The sequence below is a fragment of the Nycticebus coucang genome, chromosome 6, assembly GCF_027406575.1.
Source record: "Nycticebus coucang isolate mNycCou1 chromosome 6, mNycCou1.pri, whole genome shotgun sequence".
Taxonomy (NCBI): domain Eukaryota; kingdom Metazoa; phylum Chordata; class Mammalia; order Primates; family Lorisidae; genus Nycticebus; species Nycticebus coucang.
The window spans coordinates 89631981-89654826 of NC_069785.1; the positions used below are offsets into that span (position 1 = coordinate 89631981).

Here is a 22846-nt window from a genome sequence, read left to right on the forward strand (position 1 = left end):
GAAGTGTGCGAGGCCAAGTGAGCTCCCTACTCAACTCTGCCTGTTATGGAGAGAATGAGCTTGACTCCTTGACAGTCTCTCATTTATAGGACCTCTGAGGACCACACCCATAATGTCAAAGTGATTATCAAAGTGATTACTACTCATCAGATAGGTGGGTGTTAGTATCGGCGATTAGGTTTCCCGGAGACAAAAGGAAGGATTGATTTATCACCTTGGATATCTCCGGAAACAAATTTCTACCAACATCATCTCATCAAGAATCACATATTTTTGCAACAAATAAACTCCTTACTGGTGATTAAGTATCTAAAAAACGATTTATGGATTGGTAGCTTTAATTATTAACTTATAACAAAAATCGGTAAAAAAAAATTTCAACAGTTAGTAATTTTGTCAAATGTCTAAGAAACGTTGGCGATGATGTGCCTGAGGGTGACTTCACATGTATTTGTTACTGTAGGAAGTGTTTTATTTTTTATATTGATTTATTTTTGTATTGTAATGTAAAAATGTAATGTGAGAACAATTTTGGCCCTTACTTCAGAACACAGATTTCTCCTGCTCCTGAAACCCCAGACAATGTTGCCTAAGGGTTTCTCCCCAGAGCATAATACAGAATTCTTTGCCAGGCGCCCCCCAACCCCATGGGGGGGAATGCCAGGAAATTGCTGGGAAGCCAGAAGCAGGGTGCCCCTGGGTCTGAGCAGGGAAGAGAACTTATGTGGAGGTTAAACAGAATTTATTTCTACCCCAGAATATAATATGATGGGAGCCTTTTCCCCAACTCATTTAGTTCACTGCTTATGGGGTGGGAAGAGATGACACATTGGAGCCTTAAGGAAAACCCTTCTCCTGACAATTCCCTCCAAACATCTTCCATGTTGTCTGAGAGAGCCAAACGATTCTGAAGCAGCATCTCAGATCTGTGCACAAGAGTTTTTAGGCAACTGCCTTGGCTTCACAGAGAAAATTGGGACAGTGGGATGATACACGAAGGCTCTGAGGACCTAGAGGAAGGAAGGCCTGGCTCTGCCTCGCTGACCAGAGGCCTCGCTGTGGAGCTCGGCCAGGCGCCTGGGCCTCCGCCTCCTACCCGCACCCGCGCCAAGCAGCAGTGGGCCCTCACAAAGGCGGATGGCTGCGGCAGCGGTGGCGCTCTCGGGCGTGGGTCCCCCAATGGCGGGCAGCGCGGCCGGGGCAGCGGGTCCCCACAGGCGGCTGGGCCGTGGCACGACTGGAGGGCCGTGAGTTCGAGTATCTGATGAAGGAGCGCTCCGTGACCCTCCGGTGCAACTCGTGGCAGGGCTCCACAGACGTGAGTATGGGGCGCTGGAGCTTCATCTCCCCGTGCCACCTCGAGTTCTTCACGCCCTGAGTTGCTGGCCGCACAGCCCAGTCTGGACACTGGCGGCTACTTCTACCTGTGCTTCCTCTGCAAGAACAGCCTGTGCGTGGACTGCTGTTCCAGAGGCACAGGGCGCCTGGCGGCAGCTGCCTCATGTGTGCAGGTTCAGGTTGCCGAGCACAAACGTCAAGATCACATTCACCGCCCTGTGCAGCGACAAGAGGGAGAAGCAGGAAGTGCTGAGTCCCCAGTGAAGGCCGGTCAGCCGCCCATCTTGCCCCTGACCATCAACATCCAGACACTGTGGCCCCTCCCCTCCCCCACGGGGGCCATCGTTGCTGCCAACTCCTGCCCATCCAGCCCACGAAGCAGGGTGTTCAGGGTACAAAGTGGGCCAAGTGATGCCACCTGACCTCAATTTAATGGCCGAAAACTCGCAGCCAGAACATGAGAAGGCAGCTTCCGGAGGAGAAAGCCCAAAGGGTGGCTCAAAGCCACCTTATTCCTGTGCACAGTTAATAGTACAAGCAATTAGGATGGCTCCTGATAAACAACTTACCCTAAATGGAATTACACGCACCTCACAAAAAATTATCCCCAGTACAGGACTGCGGACAAGGGCTGCCAGAATTCAATTCGCTACAATCTCTCTCTGAATCGTTACTTCATCAAAGTAGCACGTTCCCAGGAAGAACCAGGCAAAAGCTGGTTCTGGAGGATAGATCCTGTCTCTGAAAGCAAATAAATACAGCAGGCTTTTAGGAAAAGATGGCCTAGGGGCGTGCCTTGCTTTAGAACCCCCCGGCACGACTCTCTTCTAGGAGCGCCCGGCTTGTCCCAGTCACACTGGGGCCCCTGTGCTCACTCCAACAGCACCCAGACCCCCGCAGCCTGTCCAGGGATGGTTCGCCTACACCCTGGAGCCTGAGCCTGGTGCATCACAGCCCAAACTCGCTGACATCCAGGAAGCTCGGTGTGCCCAGAGCCACCAGGGTCACCTCTGCCCAGCCAGCCAGTCCTCATTGCTGTTCAGCGACAGCTGCCACAGACCATTTAAGGCCGCCCCTTACACGGTTGCAGCCCCAGTGACCACTCCGACCTCCCAGCCACCCGTTGTGCGGACAGTTCACGTGGTCCACCAGTTACCAGCAGTGTTGGTCACCAGTGTGGCTGGAATAGCCCCAGCAAACACTTACACTCTTGCGGGGCAAGCTGTGGTCACTCAGGTGGCTGTGCTGCCCCCCCACGACGTCCGAGCCGGGGGGAGAACGGCCATGACAGGGAAGTGAAAGTAGAAATTATTCCCGCAACTAGCCATGCCACACTAGGCGCTGCCAGCCAGATCATCCAGCCCTCACAGACCACCCGTGTCCAGCCAGATCATTCAGCCCTCACAGACCACCCGTGTCCAGCCAGATCATTCAGCCCTCACAGACCACCCGTGTCCAGCCAGATCATTCAGCCCTCACAGACCACCCGTGTCCAGCCAGATCATTCAGCCCTCACAGACCACCCGTGTCCAGCCAGATCATTCAGCCCTCACAGACCACCCGTGTCCAGACAGTCAACAAAGTACAACAGGAGCCTCTAGGTCGACACCAACAACCAATAAAATCTGTAACACAAAATGGTACTCACGTGGTACCAATCCCCAGTGCAGTGCACCTTCAGGTGGACCATGGGGCAGTGAGCCCTCTGCATGCTGGCAGCCCATGGTCAGCATCAGCCTCCCCGCCCCGTCCACAAAGTGTCAGAATGGCGACCAGCCAGAGCAGCCAGAGCAGCAGCAGCTGAAAACGGAGGATAGCGAGAGTATGGTGATGGCCCTGAGCATGGCCATGCCACCGGCAGCTGCGAGGGAGAAGGGCATCGGAAAATATGGGCACTTTCGAAGAGCACAAGTAAATTGAAAGAAGAATTCATAGGAACAATCAAATGAACAAGTCAGTTTTCCTTCAGAAACTTTATAACCATATGGACCTCAAGTCTTTGGGGACTTCTTAACTTATCCTTTTTGACTAAACGAGGAAAATTGCTAAATGAACTTATCCCAAATGTAAATTTTTTCAAATGTGCAAACCAAATTATTTTCAAATTGTAATTTCTTATGGAGTATGAAGCAAGGTGAGAAGGTCATCTCTAGAGCCTGCATAGTACAGAAAACAGGGAAATAAAGAGTGCTGAGAGAAATAGTGTCCATGCTATAATTGGATACCTAACTAAAATGTCTTTACAAAATAAGGGTAACATTTTTTGGGGGGGAAATAAAAAATAAATGAATAATGTAAAACATTGATAAATTTAATTACTAATAGGAGCTTCCTTAGATAGAGAAGTTTTCTGATATGAAGTTCAGGGAAGCAAATTAAAAGATAACAAATTTCTTGGGGTTTTTTATGATGAAAAGTTATATATTTAGAATGAGCCACCTCGACTTGGTTTAAATGATCCCAATTTTGTTGGCAACATACAGAGCATCATAATCAGAAGCCAGTGGAACATAGGCCTTCTACTCACCATAATTTCATTTTTTTATAAATGAAATCGGATTTATTCATCTTTTTATATATTGGCCTTGATGCAAAAGAAGACTAAAAGTGACTTAAAAGGTGAGTAGAGTAACTTTAAAAAAATATCAAAAATATATATTATTCTCCCCAAAAGCTAGCTGCTTCCAACTTGATTTAATACTTTGCATGTTTTCCCTTCATTGCTCGGTAAACACATTTGCTTCTGTTTTCTGTAATCACCGACTGCTGTGTTTTGCTGTTTTGTCAATTGACGTTTCACCTTCTGTTTCAAGAGTTCGGGAAGAATTGTAGAACAGCTCACAACACTGCCCGTAGAAGAAGTAATACTCAGAGTTTTGTTTTACACCAATTAATGTCTCCCATATGCTTTTCATCTCTGAGAGGCCTGGATTCTTTACTCAGTGACACAAGGCAGTTAGATGAGAGCATTCGTCCACACACTCCTCAGAGCCAGCAGAGGCTTCTCCTTGATGTGTCTGACCACCCTGTCTCAGGTAATTTTCATTTCTGTTTTTCTCCTCAGAAAATTCAGGTATGGAATTTTTGTCAACAACCTGCCCTTTCATTTCTTCTAAACCTGGCTGAAGTCAATCATTTCAAAGCGGTGTGCGCCAGCACTCTGCTCTGATGAACTGTCCTCCCTGATGTGTTCCAGGTCTTCGAATGATCTGTAGCCACCCGACTGGTCCACACAGTTCTGTTCTCTTTCATCTTTGAAACTATAAAGATCTGATTTTTCTGACACTTCTCCATCAGAAAATGAAAACTGAGGTCCCTCTTCTGTCTCAGTGGCCCTCTCATCTGGGCATACTGGCTGCAGCAGGTGGTCACCAGCCTGTAGCTCCTTTCTGTAGCTGCTGGAAGAAACCTCCACATCAAGAGAGCCTTCTGTCCTGACATCACTAAAGGTTGGATAAAGCTCACTTTCATAGCCAAAACACTTCATGAAGAAATCTCTGATGCATGTCTGTCGAAATACCCTTCAGCACAGGGATGAGAAGTTGAGATCATTTGTGGGAAATTGATCCATGGTGATACGATTATTTCCATCCAAAATGCGATTTAATTCATTGAAATCTCCGTGAATCAGCCCATGATTCCCAAGTCTTACAATTAGTTCCATAGCTTCATCATAGACTGAGGCAGGATCTTCAATATGGTGTATCTAACATAGAGGATAACCATTTATGATCTCCATGACCACGGCATGGCGATTGTAATCAACTAGCTTTGGAACTGGAAATTTCCTCCCATATAACACCTTCATATAAGCAAATTCCTTCACCGCAGAGAGAGGAGATAAATAAAGCTAAGACACATCATGCCCGTGTTTATGGTAATCAGGCTTGTTTTTTAGATTTCAAAAGGAGGTTCTTCCTAGTCTATGAAGTGTTAATGCAAATTGCTGTCCTTCTTCATTTGCAACAATGTAAATATCTTTCTTTGCCAACACCCATCTGGTTTCCAACAGACTCAACTACTTGTCTGGAACAAAATGTTTTCAAAGCCATAATCATAGCCTGCATTTGTCAATAAATAGCCCCGGACAGTCTTGGGACGCTCCCAAGCTATGAGTGTATGTTTCACTAATTCTCTTAAAACTTTATTACAGCCAGCTATAGAGGTGATCAAACTGCAGGGAACTATCTCATGGTTCTTCATGGTCATTTCAACACCGGTGAAAACCCTGAAGCCATCCCGGCTCAGGTAGCGCAACTTGGCCACATTCACCTTCCCCATGGAGGCAGCGGACAAAAGTCCAATCATGAAGCTTTTAAGTAGCATCAGTTCTTAAATAACTGATATATAATAAGAGTGTAATTTTTATACATGGTAATTAAATCAAACAAATTATCTTCTACGTGAAAAGGTAACTGAGGAGAGAAAAACCTACTCTTCAGAGAATTAATTTTATTTTATGCCACTTATTTTGTATATTTTGGAGAACATTATTCTTTTGTTTGAATTGAGTAGCACCAAAGGATCAAATGTGGCATCTTCTGGACATTCCGATGACTGAGCCATATGCCCAAAACAAGGTTGAGGAAAATGAAATAATAAAATCCACCCACTACATGACCACAAAGCAACTCACTAGCAGCAGGATGGTCTGGGTGGCCATCTTCTCCGGGGAGGCGTTAGAAGAGAGTCTGGTGCTGTGAAGGTGCTGGGATCGTCTCTGCTCCCTGAGCAGGAGGATCACCACGTAAGCACTTGAGAGCAGCATGATTCCTATAGAGGAGACACGCCTGGATAATGACAGAGCAAAAGAAGTTCCCTGATGATGGGATTCATGGGGGAAAGTGAGAAGTGTTCATCTTCAGTAGATTTGTCTTATCAAATTATAAGTAGCTACGGTGTAGAAGATCATGCTATGATTAAAAGACAAGGTGCAGGACCACAAAAAGAATAAAACATGGATAATGTAATCTGTGGACTTACGTTTAAATCTGGCCAACCAGGAGGTGCTGGGGCTGACAGTGATGGCCTGGAGCATGCTCAGGAGGCTGGTGGTGCATATGGAGAGATCCTCGATCCCTCTGCTCAAGTAGAAAAATGCCTCGCATGTAAGGTCATTCTGAAAGTTCAATGACCCAAAGAGTTCTGGAGACCCCAATAATAGTACCGTGAAGAACTTCACACATGAACGAAGGCCAAGTGTGAGATGGTCAGTTCCGTGGGTTTCACCCTGTGATCAGAGGAAGTATGAAAATGCAGAAGAGGAGGAGAAAGGTGTTGGCTGAGATTCCAATACCAGTTTGTAAAATTATGCAGTTTTAGACAGTAGCATAAATGAAAAATAAGTTCATTGTTGTACTAAAAGTGAAATAGTTGTATATCTGAAAACATCAACAGACATTATCAGTGTTTTTTTATAGTCAAAATTATCACCACCATAAGGCTTTTTTCTCCCCATGATTAACTCTTCCTATGTGATAGAAAAGATTAAAAATAAAGCTGCACAGGGAAGGCTGGATGTGGTATGTACATTTTTATCTCACTTGCACAATTTATTTGCTTTCATTAATGGAATTTTCAGTTCCAAAAAATAATTTTATATTTCTATAAATATCCAGTGTGTGATTGTATGAAATAGAAAAATTATTTTGAAGTATTATTTGGGGTTAGGGACTTATGAAATTTAAAACCAGCTGTTTTCAATTATGAAATAAAAAAGAATATAAAAAAATATGGTTTTTAATTAAGGGATTCAAGTTTGAATTCTTTTCCATACATTACGATGGAAATGAGGACCATAAATGATATGTATATTTTGACACAAAATGTGTCATTTTAAAATTATTACCCATACGTGAAAATAGTCATCAAATAGAATTTTCCTAATGTATTAATTTTTATTTTTCTATTTCAAATTTAAAATCCTTATTATCACAGATGTTTATTTCACTTGTTTAAATAAATATTCAATAACATTGTTTTAAAAATATACAGTTTTAGCATTATATATTTATTTATTCATATGATGCCTCAGTATACAGGGTGTCTATAAATTTTGTGCGCAATTACAGCCAAACTTTATGGACACCCGATATAATGCGTCAGTGTATATACTCAGTGTATGCAGGCATGCGCACACACACATATACACTGCATCAGCATTATTTAAGCCAAATAACAAATATAATGTGTATGCATATATATTAAATTCTTCTATGCATATATACACACACGTAGTAAGTCCTCATTTAATGTCATTGATACGTTCAAAGCAACTGTGACTTCAAGCAAAATGATGTACTTATTAAGGAAAGCAATTTTAACATAGGTGAATTGAAAACAAGTGCTAAATTTCTATGGAATAGAGAATGTCATTTCGCTTAAAGTTGCAGTTTCCAAGGACCTATCAATGGTAAGTGAGAACTGATGTGCACAAAACACCAGCACCTCCACTGTCACGTTGGTAAGACCAACCACCACGTCTGCTCCTAGAGTTCCTGTCCTTACTCTTTCAACAGCGCTGCTTTACTGCTCTGCGTTCCCTCTTCCATATGCAGCACAGAAAATGCTAATGAGAATGGAAATGACTCCATAGCATTTGTAGGGCTGAGCAAAAGTCAATTTCACACTAATGGTGAGAGAAACACAAAAACACCTTCCTGGAGAACCAATGATGTGAAGGTGTGTCTTTCTACCATTACATCTCCTATAGTCACACTGTTTCTGTCCCCTCAAAATTTATATTATAACCTTATCAATGGCTGGGTGTGGTGGCCATTGACAAGGTTATAACATAAACAACGTAGTGATGCTAGCCTGCAGTCCACCTTCCAAGGAGAAAGAATACCTCAGAGGAGGAGGCACAAGTTCATGGGGAAGTCGACCTGGGCTAGGGACAGGCCTCTTGTCTCAGCCGCATAGGAGGCCGCAGAAACCCATGATGTTGGGTCCCAGGGAAAAAGACCCATTTTGTTGAGGGGTATCTTTCAATTCAACTGAGAAAAAGGCATGCTGCAGAGTAAAGTGCTTGCCTGTGCTTCCAGTCCATGGCCAGTTCATTCCAGGCAATGACTGGTGGCCCCACATCCTGGTTCTTCCTGGACTTGTAATGGGGCTACCGCCACTAACGCAGCCTGCGAAGTGGGCAGTGTGCAGGTGGCGAGGGTTGCCTGGCTGGTCGCTCTGGGGCAATTCTGTTGGATCTCCAGCAGAAGAGGGACCGAAGACAATTGCAGGTGGGCAGGGGCTCGGGACTTGGAGAGGGCTGTGGTGGGGCATGGCCCTCCAAGAACAGGGGGCTGGGAGGAGGATGTGGAGGGGGGTTACCAGGCAGGAACAGGGGGCTGGGAGGGGGCTGTGGAGGGGAGTGACCAGGCAGGAACAGAGGGCTCGGAGGGGAGTGGGGAGGGGGGTTATCAGGCAGGAACAGGGGGCTGGGAGGGGGCTGTGGAGGGGGGTGACCAGGAAGTAACAGGGGGCTGGGAGGGGGGTTACCAGGCAGGAACAGGGGGCTGGGAGGGGGTTGTGGACGGAGGTGACCAGGCAGGAACAAGGGGCTGGGAGGGGGTTGTGGACGGAGGTGACCAGGCAGGAACAAGGGGCTGGGAGGGGGTTGTGGACGGAGGTGACCAGGCAGGAACAGGGGGCTGGGAGGGGGCTGTGGAGGGAGGTGACCAGGCAGGAACAGGGGGCTGGGAGGGGACTGTGGATGGAGATGCCCAGGCAAAAACAGGGGGCTGGGGAGGGACCGTGTAACAGTGAGGGTGGGCAGGGACCGGGGGCGAGAAAGGGTACAAGAAGTGGCAGGGGCAGGCAGGGACCGTGTTCGAGAAGGGGTTGATGACCTAAATAGATCCAGGGGGCACCAGAGGCGATTGGGTGGCATGAGTGGGGTCAGGGGAACAGGCTGGGGATAGAGAGGGATGGGTGGGAGACGTGGGACGACTGAAGGGCAGCAGGAGCGGGAGAAACATTGCTTTGCTGAAACAAAGGAGATAAAAAGCCAGATGAAATGTTAGATCTACACAAGCCATGACAGAGAGATGAAGGAACATTCAATATCTATGGATGAGTGAAATGTTAGTCTAAAACAACTCCATTTTCAAGTCCTCGTGCACAATCTCTGGTGAGAGCTGAGTGGGCCGCATATAGATGGAGGTTCCCGAAGGGCACTACCACCACCACAGCCACTCTCATCCAGGCCTATCTGCTCAGAGGCACCTGTGGTCTTATCTATGCCTCGGCCACTTCCGAGTGTCATGGACAGCTGCCCTTTCATCTTCTGCATCCGATCCATGGCCACCAGCGGGGGCGCGAGCAGCCTCAGAGCCGCGGGGCAGGAGCGGCGGTGCCTGGGCCACGGCCCGGGCTCAGGCTGCGCGACCTCCTTCTCCTCCTACCGGTCCCAGCAGTCCTTGAAGATTGGGTCTGATGGGGAGAGTGACCAGGCTTCGCCACATCCTAGGATGAGGTGCAGTCTCCAGTGAGGGTGCTCATGTGCAACCATCCCCCACTCCAGATCTCCACTGAGGACATTAACAAGCGCCTGTCACTACCAGCTGACATCAGGCTGCCTGAGGGTTACCTTGAGAAGCTGACTCTAAATAGTCCCATTTTTGACAAGCCCCTCAGCCGCTGCCTCCGTGGTGTCAGCCTGTCGGAGATTGGCTTTGGAAAACTAGAGACCTACATCAAGCTGGACAAACTAGGCGACGATACCTATGCCACGGTATACAAAGGCAAAAGCAAGCTTACAGACAACCTTGTAGCACTCAAGGAGATCAGACTTGAACACGAAGAGGGGGCGCCCTGCACCGCCATCCGGGAAGTGTCTCTGCTCAAGGACCTCAAACATGCCAACATTGTTATGCTACGTGACATTATCCACAAGGAAAAATCCCTCACCCTTGTCTTTGAGTACCTGGACAAGGACCTGAAGCAGTACCTGGATGACTGTGGGAACCTAATAAACATGCACAAGGTGAAACTGTTCCTGTTCCAGCTGCTCCATGGCCTGGCCTACTGCCATGGCAGAAGGTGCTGCACCTAGACCTCAAGCCCCAGAACCTGCTTATCAACGAGAGGGGAGAGCTCAAGCTAGCTGACTTTGGTCTGGCCCGGGCCACGTCAATCCCAACAAAGACATACTCTAATGAGGTGGTGACACTGTGGTACCGGCCACCTGACATCCTGCTTGGGTCCACAGACTACTCCACTCAGATTGACATGTGGGGTGTGGGCTGCATCTTCTATGAGATGGCCAACCCCTCTTCACGGGCTCGTAGTGGAAGAACAGCTGCACTTCATCTTCGGCATCTTAGGAACCCCAACTGAGGACACGTGGTCAGGCATCCTGTCCAATGAGGAGTTTAAGACATACAACTATCCCCAGTACCAAGCCGAGGCCCTTTTAAGCCATGCACCCCGACTTGATAGCGACGGGGCTGACCTCCTTTCTAAGCTGCTACAGCTTGAGGGTCGAAATCGCATCTCTGCAGAGGATGCCATGAAACATCCATTCTTTTTCAGTCTGGGGGAGCGGATCCACACACTTCCTGACACTACTTCCATATTTGCACTAAAGGAGATTCAGCTACAAAAGGAGGCCAGCCTTCAGTCTTCATCAATGCCTGACTCAGGCAGGCCAGCTTTCCACGTGGTGGACACCGAGTTCTGAGTTCTAAGCCACAGACCGAGGCCCCAGCAGGCAGCAGCTGGAGGGATGCCACACCCCTCACAGGGCAGCCCCCAACTGCATCCTCCCTGCTTGCTACCTGAATACCTGCCTGAGCCATGTTCACCTGCCCACTGGTCCCCTGCTGCCCACCTGAACACCCCACCATTGGCCTGTCAACCCACCCATTGACCTGTCTGCTGGGTGCTAACAAAGTTCTCATCACTCCTTCAAAAAAAAAAAAATAATAATAAAACAACTCCATTATTTATCATTCCAATTACATGACATTCTGGAAACGCAAAAATATAAAAACAGTGCAAATCTCAATAGTTGCCAGGGTTTGTGGACCAACAAAGGGTAAGGGGCCTTTGAGGACAGGGAGAGGGCACCGCATGAGGACACAATGGGCAACGGGGCTTTGAAGGTGTCACAACTGACAGAAATGCCCAGTAGAAAGAGTGAACCTGAATGGAAATGATTAACTTTAGAGAATCAGATGTCAGGTTTTAGATTAATTGTAACAAATGTATCCCAGTAAGTGAAGATGTCATTGATCATTGCCAATAGGAAATGGGGGAGAGAGGAAAGATTGATAGGGGAACATGGATCCATTTTTATGTCAACCCCAAACTCTTCTAGATGAGATGATGCCTTTATTAAAAATCATCATTTAGCACCATTCTTTCAGGCAGATATTTTCAGGGGTCAGGGCAAGACAGGGTCTCACTCTGCCTCCCTGGATTGAAAGCTAGAGTGTGGGTGGTGTCATCATAGCTCACTGCAACCTCAAAGTCCTGGGCTCCAGTGATCCTCCTGCCTCAGCCTCCCAAAGGGCAAGGATGACAGGCCTCACCCACCAAGCATGGTCCAGTGAGATGTTTTTATGCCAATGGTCAATAACCAGGTAGTATCTAGACACAAGCTTCAATTATTATCTGCCATCAAATGTGAACCAATCTTGACTTGAAAATGTATATTGAATTCTGTGGTTGCAGCAGCACTTATGACTTGGAAAATTAAAATATTGCTGCATGAAAAACACATCTTACACTCTTCATAGGTTTGTATTACATCTGGGACACCAAGTAATACCCAGTCACTATTCTAAATAAGCTTCATGGTCACAGTAAGTTTTTCAGGTGACCAAAACTGATGCAGTACAATGCTCTGCTCTTGGGGGTGGCGTGGGGGTCAGTGCTGTCAGCAAAGAACATAGTTAGTGCCTTCCCAATAGGGACGACTGTAAGCATCTTCCTGACAGAAGTCCAGCGAGAACTAGTAAAAGTGGATTCTGGGTTTGAACATCTGATCCCATTGTTTACTGAGTTCCAAGCAGAGCCATCTGATGAAAGCTGGGTTTCAGGGAGATCGTGGGGTTCAGGGAGCCTGTGTGGGCCAAGCCTTCATGGAGATGAGACCACACAGAAAGGCAGCAGAGCAGAGAGACAGAGAGCAGGGCGCTGGTGGTGCAGAGTTAGGGATGGGGTCCAAGCCCATTGACAGGCACCTACACCTGAGAAGGTCATGAGGTCCCTCTGTCCTCAGTTCTCTGCACTGTCATATGACAATGGTAATAGGCTTATTTGTTGTTACGACATGAGGCGGCTGAAATGACTCAATCCAGGTGAATCGTGAGGAAGAGGACTGGTCCGTTAGTCATCTTCCATGTTTCCTAAATGGCAGGGGGAACAAACCGGACACCAGGTAGTGTGCTCGGACCACTGCAGGGCAGTGGGGGTGGAGGGTGATTTCTCATCCCTTCTGTGGGTATGATGCTCTGCAGCTGTCAGGGAACGTCTGGCATTATGGCCTGTGATTCCCCACATCAGACCGTGGGTGGGCAGAGCAGGTGCTGTACCTCCTGTTCTCTACTGAGTGGTTGTGACATTGAGGGAAGCTAAGTGGCTTTTAGCATCACATCATGAATGAGTGATGGATCTGGCATGGGAAGTGTACATGGTCCCATGGGAGGCGCAGACCTCTGATGACTGGGACTCTCCACCATAGCCTGGACTCCTGATTCAAGAGCTCCCCTGACTCTTTCTCCAACATTCCTACCCGTTGTTCAGGGGGAATCCAAGTTGATGCCCCGGAGGACATGCCTGGATAAAGAGGTTGCCCTGATCACGACACATCCTCTCTCCTCTAACATACACATCTTCCATCCCTAATGTGGCCCTGTTTCTACTGAAGGAAATGCTCTTAGGGTCTTGGCATCACATCTGTGGCCTTTCTCCCCCAGTACAGTCATGCTGTGAGCTGCCCCTCATGTGACCACACTGAATGACCAGTGTCTGCTTGTCCCCCAAGTGTGCTCAGACTGTTGGTCATTGTGAAAAGCTGCCTCATAATGTTTTCACAAACAATAACCTTTCCTACCACTCATTAAACCCAAGTTAGCAGGTAGGGAGAATTCACTGGAAGAGTAGCCATCTGGGCTGGTGGTTTGGTAGTTTATTGAGATAAACTAGTAGCCTCCTTGTCTACTTATCTGACCAGCCTCTATAGAATTAAAGTCAATGCATGTTTTGTTTTATATAGTGACACCAGGGAGCACACACTGAAATTTGTTTTTTTTTTTTAAATTTACATATGAACAGAAATGACATGCCAAAAGTTGACTGAACTCAGCACACATTTCAGGAAAAAGAAAAGACGTGTGAAACAGAGTTTAACATGTGAAAACCCACAAAGTCATCTCCTGCTTTCTGGATTTCCTCCAAATTTTTAAAATGAATGGTTTTAGCAGGTACTCAGTTAAGTTAAAATGACACGGAAATAGATGTTCTCATATTTTCCAATTTAGGGGACATCTAATTGAGCAATGTTTGAGGATCACAGGATATAAGAAAAAAGAATATATTTTTGAAAGGAGGAGATAAACTTAAGGGCAACCTACTTGACAGGAGTATCAACTATAAATTAGGGAATCAAACAAAACCAGAAACACATTATAACCACCCATGGGAAAATGCAGAGGGTAATTTTGTAAGTAAAGTATTGTGAGAAATACTCTAGTCACTGTGAAGGAGCAGAGCGTCCCACAGGTCAGTACGAACATACCTTTGAATCGGCTTTTCAGGTTTCCCATGTTGAATGGCAAGTGGCAGCAGGAGGGGCCAAGATATATACTCTCATGTCACCACGGTGATGGGTGTCACAGAACCTTCCCAGTGAAGGCACAATCCACACTGTGAGGTCCAACTGCTGCTCTGCAGGCAAGTGGGCTTTCAGTGTGCAAAAGTGTCATCGAAGTTGAAGTAGTTTATCTGAAAAACTAAACCCAATCCCACACATTGTATTCCCTGTTTCTTAAAATAAGTCATAGCAGAGACACGGTGTACCCCCAAATAGAGTCCACAGTGAGGATTTGAAATGAAAAAGATACAAAACTGACCTGTTGACAACAAGCAGAGGTTCCATTCTTGATTTGAAACACATCCCTGGACATTTCTACTGTTCCTGCAGCATCAAATAGTTCTAGAATCAAGAAGGCCATATTCTTCAGGATTAGATAAAATACAGTATGGGCGGCGCCTGTGGCTCAGTGAGCCGGGCACCGGCCCCATATGCCGAGGGTGGCGGGTTCAAACACAGCCCTGGCCAAACTGCAACAAAAAAATAGCCGGGCGTTGTGGTGGGCGCCTGTAGTCCCAGCTACTCGGGAGGCTGAGACAGGAGAATCGCCTAAGCCCAGGAGTTGGAGGTTGCTGTGAGCTGTGTGATGCCACGACACTCTACCGAGAGCAATAAAGTGAAACTCTGTCTCTACAAAAAACAAACAAAAAAAAACCAAAATACAGTAGTTACAGATATTTAATTATAAAATGTCATAGTTAAGAATATACTTACCAAACTGCACTTTCATCATATTTACATGTATTACTGTGTACTTAGTTCTAGCTCAAGCTCTGTGAATTCAAGGAGGAATTTCTCTTTCCAAGTGTATGTAAATAGCTGGGTGTTCATTGAGTAATTTAGTAGGGGTGAGAGGGGCCATATGTTCACCAGAGCATCTTCTGGAGAGTGAAAAGTCTCAATGGATACATGCCTGTAGTCCCAGCTACTTTGTGGGTTTTCTTTTTTTCTTTTTCTTTGAGACAGTCTTCCTTTGTCACTCACAGGAGGGTGCATTAGTGTCATAGCTCACAGCAATGTAAAACTCTTGGGCTCAAGTGATTCTCTTGCCTCAGCCTCCCAAGTAGCTGGGACTACAGGTGCCCTCCACAATGCCTGGCCATTTGTAGAGAGGGTGTCTCACTCTGTCTCTGGCTGATCTTGAACTCCTGAGGTCAGTCAGTCCACTCACCTCATCCTCCCAGAGTGCTGAGATTACAGGCACGAGCCACAGCGTCCAGGCAACACCTATTATTTGTAAAGCCTTTTAAGTGCTATGCATTAAAATATTCTTACCTGAGGGTGGCACCTGTGGCTCAAAAGGGTAGGGCGCCAGCCCTATATGCTGGAGGTGGTGGGTTCAAAACCAGCCCTGGCCAAAAACTGTAAAGAAAAAAAAAAAATTCTTACCTGAGGTTCTTTATTACTGATTATAGTGTATTTTCTGTGAAATTGTATTTTCATACACCATGTGCCACTGATTGAAAATATCTGCTCTCTATAGATACATAGGGATCATAGGTCATAGTTGAACCTTCTAGTTATCTAGAAAAACATTCTTTTTTAATGTCATATTAATTTCCATACAGAATTTCATAAGCTAAAGTTTATAATATTCTTGTTTTATAACATCTTATGACTGTGTTTTTTGGTAGGCCAGTTACCTTAACATCAGTTTATTGTGTGTTTGGTTTGTCTATGTCTTATATTCTTAGATAAGAGTGTGTAACTCTATATATACACTTTAAGTCAAGGTGAGGTTCAATCAAAATATCAGGCATATGTATATCACTAATAATATATGTATGTGTTTTTCTTAACAGACTTTCTTTATGATTATCTTATATATTTATTTTCTTGTTTAGTTTTTTTTTTTTTTTTCTTTTCTGAGGAAGTGTCTCACATCGTCACCTTTGGTAGAGTGTCGTGTACTTATAGCTCACAGCAACTTCAAAGTCTTGGGCTCAGGCTATTGTTTTGTCTCAGCCACCCTAGTTGCCGGGACTACAGGCACACGTTACAATGTCCAGCTATGTTTTAGAGACGGGGTCCTGCACTTGCTCAGGCTGGTCTTGAACCTGTGAGCTCAGACAATTCGCCTGCCTAGGCACCCAGACTACTGGGATTACAGGCATGAGCCACTGAGCCCCAGCTCTTCCTTAGTTTGTAATGTTTGTGTTATCTTATGTAGTTAAATTATCATAAAAATAGTCTTAATTTCACCAGGTGCTCAGTGATGGATCTATGTTTTTATGTGTGTGAGAGAAACACTTGTTATTTGAAGGTAATTTTTGGAAAGATTTATTGACTGTCTCTTTTTGTTATCTGTTTAAAATTGTATTATTAAAAGAACACATAACAAAAGGTATTATCATGCTGGATGATTCACACCTGAGATCCTACCTAGCACTCTGGGAGGCTGACGTGGATGGATTGCTCGAGCTCAGGAGTTCAAAACCAGCCTGAGCAAGAGGGAGAGAGAGACCCTAGCCAGCTGTGGTGGTTCACACCTAGAGTCCCAGCTACTCAGAAGACAGGCAACAGGATTTCTTTCTTTGTTTTTTTTTTAATTTCGGATCAATGTGAGGTACAATTAGGTTACAATGTTTGCATTTGTAATAAGGACTCACAAGAGAGTACTTATTGTGATTGTGTCCCAAACTGAGGAGTCATGCCTTCTACCATTACACTGTGCCCATTTAGTGGGAGCACACTAATCCCCGCTTCCAAAGAGGATCTCTTGACCCCAAGAGTTTGAGGCTGCTGTGGGCAATTATGATGCCGTGGCACTCTACCCAACAGAGTGAGACTCTGTCTCACAACAAAACACAGCCAAAAGTATTCCTAAAAATACTTTATTTTCAATGTTGAATTTTTTCTTTATTAAAATGAACTTTTATCTTATAAAAAAATACCTTTTTTTTGAGACAGAGTCTCACTTTGTCCACCTTGGCTCAGTAGAGTGCTATGGTATCATAGTTCACAGCAACCTCATACTCTTGGGCTCAAACAGTTTTCTTGCCTCATCCTCCCAAGTAGCTGGGACTACAGGCAAACACCACAATGACCAGCTATTTTTAGAGATGAGGTCTTGCTCTGACTCAGACTGGTCTCAAACCTGTGAGCTCAAACTGTCCACCCACCTCGGCCTCCCAGAGTGGTAGGATTATAGGAGTGAACCACCACATCTGACCTTAAAAATCTTTTTAAGTTTACATTTCAGTAGTGTTAAGTATGTTTGTTACTTACTGTTATACAGATGTCTAGAACTTTGAAATCATTCAGATCTACCACGCAATGCCCCCTAAGTAAAAACTCATTTTACCCTCTCTTCAACCCTTGAGTAACACCCTTGACAAACACCATTCTATTTTCTCTTTCTACGAGTTTGACTACTTAAGATAGCTTATGTAAGTGAAAGTAATGTAATATGCATCATTTTGTTGCCAGCGTATTTCAGTTAACATAATATTCTGAAGGTTTGCTCTTATCATACATTATGATGAGGCCTGCTTTCATATTTAATGGAAGACAGAGACTCAAATAAGAAAACAAAATTTTTTAAGGTGGCAAACCCAGGGAGGGGCAGGACTGGTTGGAAAACAGACACGTCTGACTCCAGTGTCAATAAGGGCCTCCTAACGTTGAGAACATTCTCCCACTCCTATTCTGCTCAGTGAAGTGCGAGGTGACTACCCTCCCAGGAGACACTGCACTGTGCCTAAAGTACATTTTTGCATTGTATGTTTTTACACCACCTTGCTAGGTGGGTTTTCCTTGTCCTTTTAGAATGTATTTTTTTTTCCTTTACAAGTGTGAGGAATTCCAGAGGGCAAGACTCATTTCTCCCTTTCCCCCTCAATACTAGCATCCAAATAAGGGAGGGAATGAACATCTTAACAAGCAAAGAGGTTAGCTTTTTTAGGTGAAGGGATACCAGAGGACTACTCTCCGCCCCAGAGCACGTAGCTATTCTCAAGAGAGACTTCACCTCTAGCATCTCAGGCTGTTCTCTAGCAGATGACTCAGGGACACGTCTGCTAGATGGCTGCTGTAGGCATCTTGGTTAATTCTAGACAGTTATGAAATACAGAGCCATGAAAATACAGGAAGGTGGCTGAGAACACATCACACTGCAAAGTTTCCAAAAGGGAATTATAGACAAAAATCCTATAAGTAAACCTTTCAATGGTTCCATTTTGTGAAGGAAGTTTGAAGTCTTTTGTGAGTGGAAGGGAAAGAACCTGGATAGAACTCCACATGTGGCTTAGGACCTAATCACGTAGAAGTGATTTAGGGCCGAGCTTCGTGGAGCAGGCCTGCAGGCAGAGACCTGTATAGCTCAGCTGTTTCCAGAGGACTCCCTAAAGGTGATTGAATGCCTCCAGATGGTGCATTAAAGGTCCAACATTCAAACATCTTATTTCCCCAGAACCTTGCTTTGTGGTTTTGTTTTTGATTATTTAGCACAAAAATAACTTTAGATAATGTTAGTGAAGTAGTAACCGGTTAATCCGGTTAAACCTTAGCACATAAGAATAGTTTGAGGTAATTTTAGTGAAGTGGTTATCAGTAATCCAGTTAATCTGTAGGCCACTAGGTGCCAGGCAGTAAGAGGCCTGGGGCCAAGTTTTAAGCCACATGTTTATTGATTAAGTTATGTGCCTATATAAGCCTTGGTGGAAGAAATAAAATTGCTGTTTGCCTGAGCGAGCTTTCAGCCTTCCTTATTCTCCCACATTGAATCCCAGGCTTAAACTCTGTGGCATCGCCAATGCAAGAATCATTCACACAACAGAATTTAAATTCAAACACATTCTCTACCTGGGAAAAATAAAAGGGGAAGCAGCACAAAAATAATTTTATTATAGAGTGTCAGGGGATCATTGTCTGGTTTCCTCTCAAGGGAAATGTTCACAGTAGGAAAATATCATTTGAGCACACTGACTGCCACACCAGGAAAAAAAATTCCTTGGGGCCATGTTGTGTTATTAGATCAAGAAATGTGTGAGTTATATATGCTTCACAAGGCTCAGGCTCAGAAATAGCATATGCTAAATGCGAGTCACACAGTAGTTAATGTGTTACAAATGCCTTTCTTGGGTGGCTGTGCATGATGGCGGGTGGGAAGGACCTTTAGTGGAGCCGTCCTAGAGAAAAGGGTAAAGGGAGAGGGCTGGATCATTCTCAGTGTGGCATATCGAGTACAGTGGTGGCTGGGAGTGTGCAGCGTGGAAGCAGACAGCAGGATTTGGCCAGAGGTGTGGAGAACTATCACATCTGGGCAAGTTTTGGCAGGTTCCCCCATGCTGCAGTGCCTCTGGGAGGGAAGACGCCCGGGGCTACAGTGGCCAGATTGGATTGCTGGCTGGAGCCACTCTGACGAGGGTGGCAACCCATGGGTCATATACAGGGGAGGTCTTCCCAGATAGAGGAGAGCCTCAGAAGCGGGTGTGAGCTGACATGTTGCTGGGCAACATCGGGAAGTGAACATGTGCCCTTATCAGGCTCAGGAATTCTGAAAGGAATGAAGAAGTAGATACTCCCAAGCTGAATTTGGGGACCAGTTTGGGGTCCTGTCTGGTGCAGCCTCTCTGTGGTTTGGCAGTGGGGGAGACATTCGTAGGGGGAGAAAGTTTCCTATCAGGGTCATACCATTGTTGGAAACACTGTGCCATGGTGCTGGCGGGCTTCTTGCTGGGGACATAGGGCAAGGTGGACAGCATCCTGCCTGCGGGAGTGATCCTTCACTCAGGACAGGCACAGGGACCCCTGATCCCCATTGTAGAGGCCTGTTTCTGAGGAACTATTGAGAACTGTGGAATCCCAGGTCTGTGGGAGCTAAGTGCTGAGGTGGACGGTCAGCCACCAGGAGCAAGTAAGCTGGCATACTGCTCTAAGCCCGGAACCAGACAGAAGTTAATACCTGTGTTGTTTGTCCCCCCAAATTCACAGCACCACTTGTTGTCCAGGAAGTATATTACAGCATAAATATACTACAGAAATCTAATCCCTATGTCTTGTATATAATTTTTTTTCTTTTGGTTGCTGTTGCTTTTTTCTTTTCTCTTTTTTTCTCTTATGTTTTGCCTGTAATTTAGCTTCCTGAATTGGTTGCTGAGAGTGCTTATATCAGGTTATCTTAGCTTTTTAAAAAATTTACTTTGTTTTTCTTTTCTAATATTTTCTTTCAATGCGTGTTGCTTTTTAAGTTTGGATTTTTCTCCTAGATCCCATTTGTTACATTCAGCAAGAGCAAGGACATCTATATTCTTTTAATTTTTTCTTTTTTTCTGGCTTTGGTTGCAGAATTTTAGCTTGGACTACTCCCTCACCCTAGTACTCCCCATGGCATTCTCTCAGTTGATAGAGTACCTTCTACTCACCCCATCTCTCCCACATAAAGTACTTCAGCATCAGCCAAGATATGAACCCCCACCCCATTTCTAGTATTGCCTTTCTCTTTTTCTTGGTTTGTTCCCTTTCTGTTTTCTTTCTTTATGACTCCTCCCTCCCTCCCCTTAATTTGATCCAAAAGTACATTTAATTTTCCTTGATCTATGCATATATATATATATATAGTCTCCTCTTTTTTCTTTTTTCTTTCTCTTTTCACCCTTTCGTTGCTGAGGACAAGTGGGACACAGTGGTGGCCTAGAAGGTTGACCCCAGCAGTAGCATGGCTGAAAGAAGCCAGAAGAGCTTTCTAATCTTGGCCCTAGAAAGAGAGTAGTAGGAAGATCACAATACAGATCTTTTCTACTTTTTTCTCCCCCGCCCCCTTACCTTCTTCCTTATCCAACTATTACTTCTTGGGTTTTATGTTTCCTTTTCTTCTTGTGTTCTTGTTTATTTATTTATTTGGCAAGGGAAGAGTCTGGCTGTGGTCAGAAAAGTAAGGTGGGCCCACACAGCTCAGCTTGTCACAACCCTCGAGCTATAGGAGTGGCCGTAGGACAGAGCTGAACAACAACATCTCTTCCATCACTCTTATCCTCCCTTCCTGCCCTCCATTTCACCTGCTCCTCAATTTTCTTCTATTAGCCTCCCTTCTCCCCTTGTTTTTCCCTTTCTTTTTCTTCTTTTTCTTCCTTTTGCTTTTCCCCTACACTTACCCCTTTTGTTTTTTATTTCCTTTTTCTCTTCTTCTCTTTCTCCTGTACCCTCACTTCTCCTTGCTTGCTGTACCCTTCTTTTCCTTCTGACCCTATACTAAGAGGCCTCTTCCTCACCTAAACTCTGAGACAAGGTAACTTGAAGCAAAGGAAGAATTGTGAAGGAGAAAAGTGCACAAAGAACGGAACCAGAAGAAAGCACACATCAGGAAGAACCAACAGAAAAACTCAGGCACCACAAATAACCAAATTAGAGCAACTCCTCTAAGGGACCATGAGGCAATTTATAAAGAAGTCTCTTCCTATAAAGAATTCATGGATTCAACAAAGAGAGAATGTAAATAAGATTGATTAAGATAATAAAGGGATTGGAAGAGAAAATGGAAGTACAGAATCAAAAGTCAGTTGAGAGATATATAGAATATAGAAAAGGGAAGGGTGGGGAAAGGAAGACCAGAGAGAGGGAAGGAAGGGGGGGTGGGGTCTTGGTGTGTGATACACCATTTGGGGGCAAGACACGATTGTAAGAGGGACTTTATGTAACAAATGGAATCAATGTAACCTGGTTTCCTGTTCCCTCAATGAATCCCCAACATTAAAAAATAATAATAATAATAACTTCAAAAAAAAAAAAGAATACAGAAAAGATATGGATGAGCTTAAAGAAATGAAAGAATCTAAACTCACTCAGAAATTTTTGATCAAATTCCAACTTCCACAGTGGTGAAAGGATTCAAAATGTCCACTGGACTTTTGAAAAACTCAGTACCCAAATCTGCAAGGTTTATCAATATTCTAAAATAATGTGAATGGTTTAAATTGTCCTCTAAAGAGACACAAGTTGACTTACTGGATACAAAAACTCGGGCCAGATATCTGCTGCATAGAAGAATCTCATCTTACCTATTTAAAAATAGAAAAGATCTGTACTGTGATCTTCCTACTACATCTATTTAAAAGATAAATATAGACTCAGGGTGAAGGGATGGTCATCTATAATTCAGGCAAATTGAAATCAGAAAAAAGCAGAGTTGAAATTTTATTCACAGATACCATAGGCTTTAAACCAACAAAAGTAAGGAAAGATAAGAGTGGTCACTTCATATTTGTTAAGGGTACCACTCAACATGATAAGATTTCAATTATTAACATTTATGCACCCAACCAGAATGTGCCTCAATTTATAAAAGAGACTCTAACAGACGTGAGCAGCTTGATTTCCTCCAGCACCATAATAGTTGGAGATTTTAACTATTTAACACTTTGGCTGTGTTGAATAGATCCTCCAATCAGAAACTCAGAAAAGAAATGTTAGACTTAAACTTAACCATTCGACAACTGGACTTAACAGATATGTACAGAACATTTCATTCTAACAAAATTGAATGCACATTCTTTTCATCAGCCAATGGAACATCCTCCAAAATTGATCACATCTTAGGTCACAAGTCTAACCTCAGCAAATTTAAAAGAATTTTAATTTTATCTTCTCAGACTATCATAGAATAAAAGTTGAACTCAGTAACAACAGCAATCTATATACTCATACAAAAACATGGAAACTAAATAACCTTATGCTGAACAATAGCTGGGTTATAGA

At 44.7% G+C, this 22846-nt stretch overlaps 3 pseudogenes; 2 read left to right on the forward strand and 1 right to left on the reverse strand.

The window, feature by feature from the left end:
• Positions 1-919: 919 nt before the first annotated feature.
• LOC128588788 (forkhead box protein K2-like) lies at positions 920-3258 on the forward strand (annotated as a pseudogene).
• A 738-nt stretch (positions 3259-3996) lies between these two features.
• Positions 3997-5619, reverse strand: LOC128588369 (serine/threonine-protein kinase RIO2-like; annotated as a pseudogene).
• Positions 5620-9632: 4013 nt separating this feature from the next.
• On the forward strand, positions 9633-11238 carry LOC128588789 (cyclin-dependent kinase 16-like; annotated as a pseudogene).
• The last annotated feature ends 11608 nt before the right edge of the window (positions 11239-22846 follow it).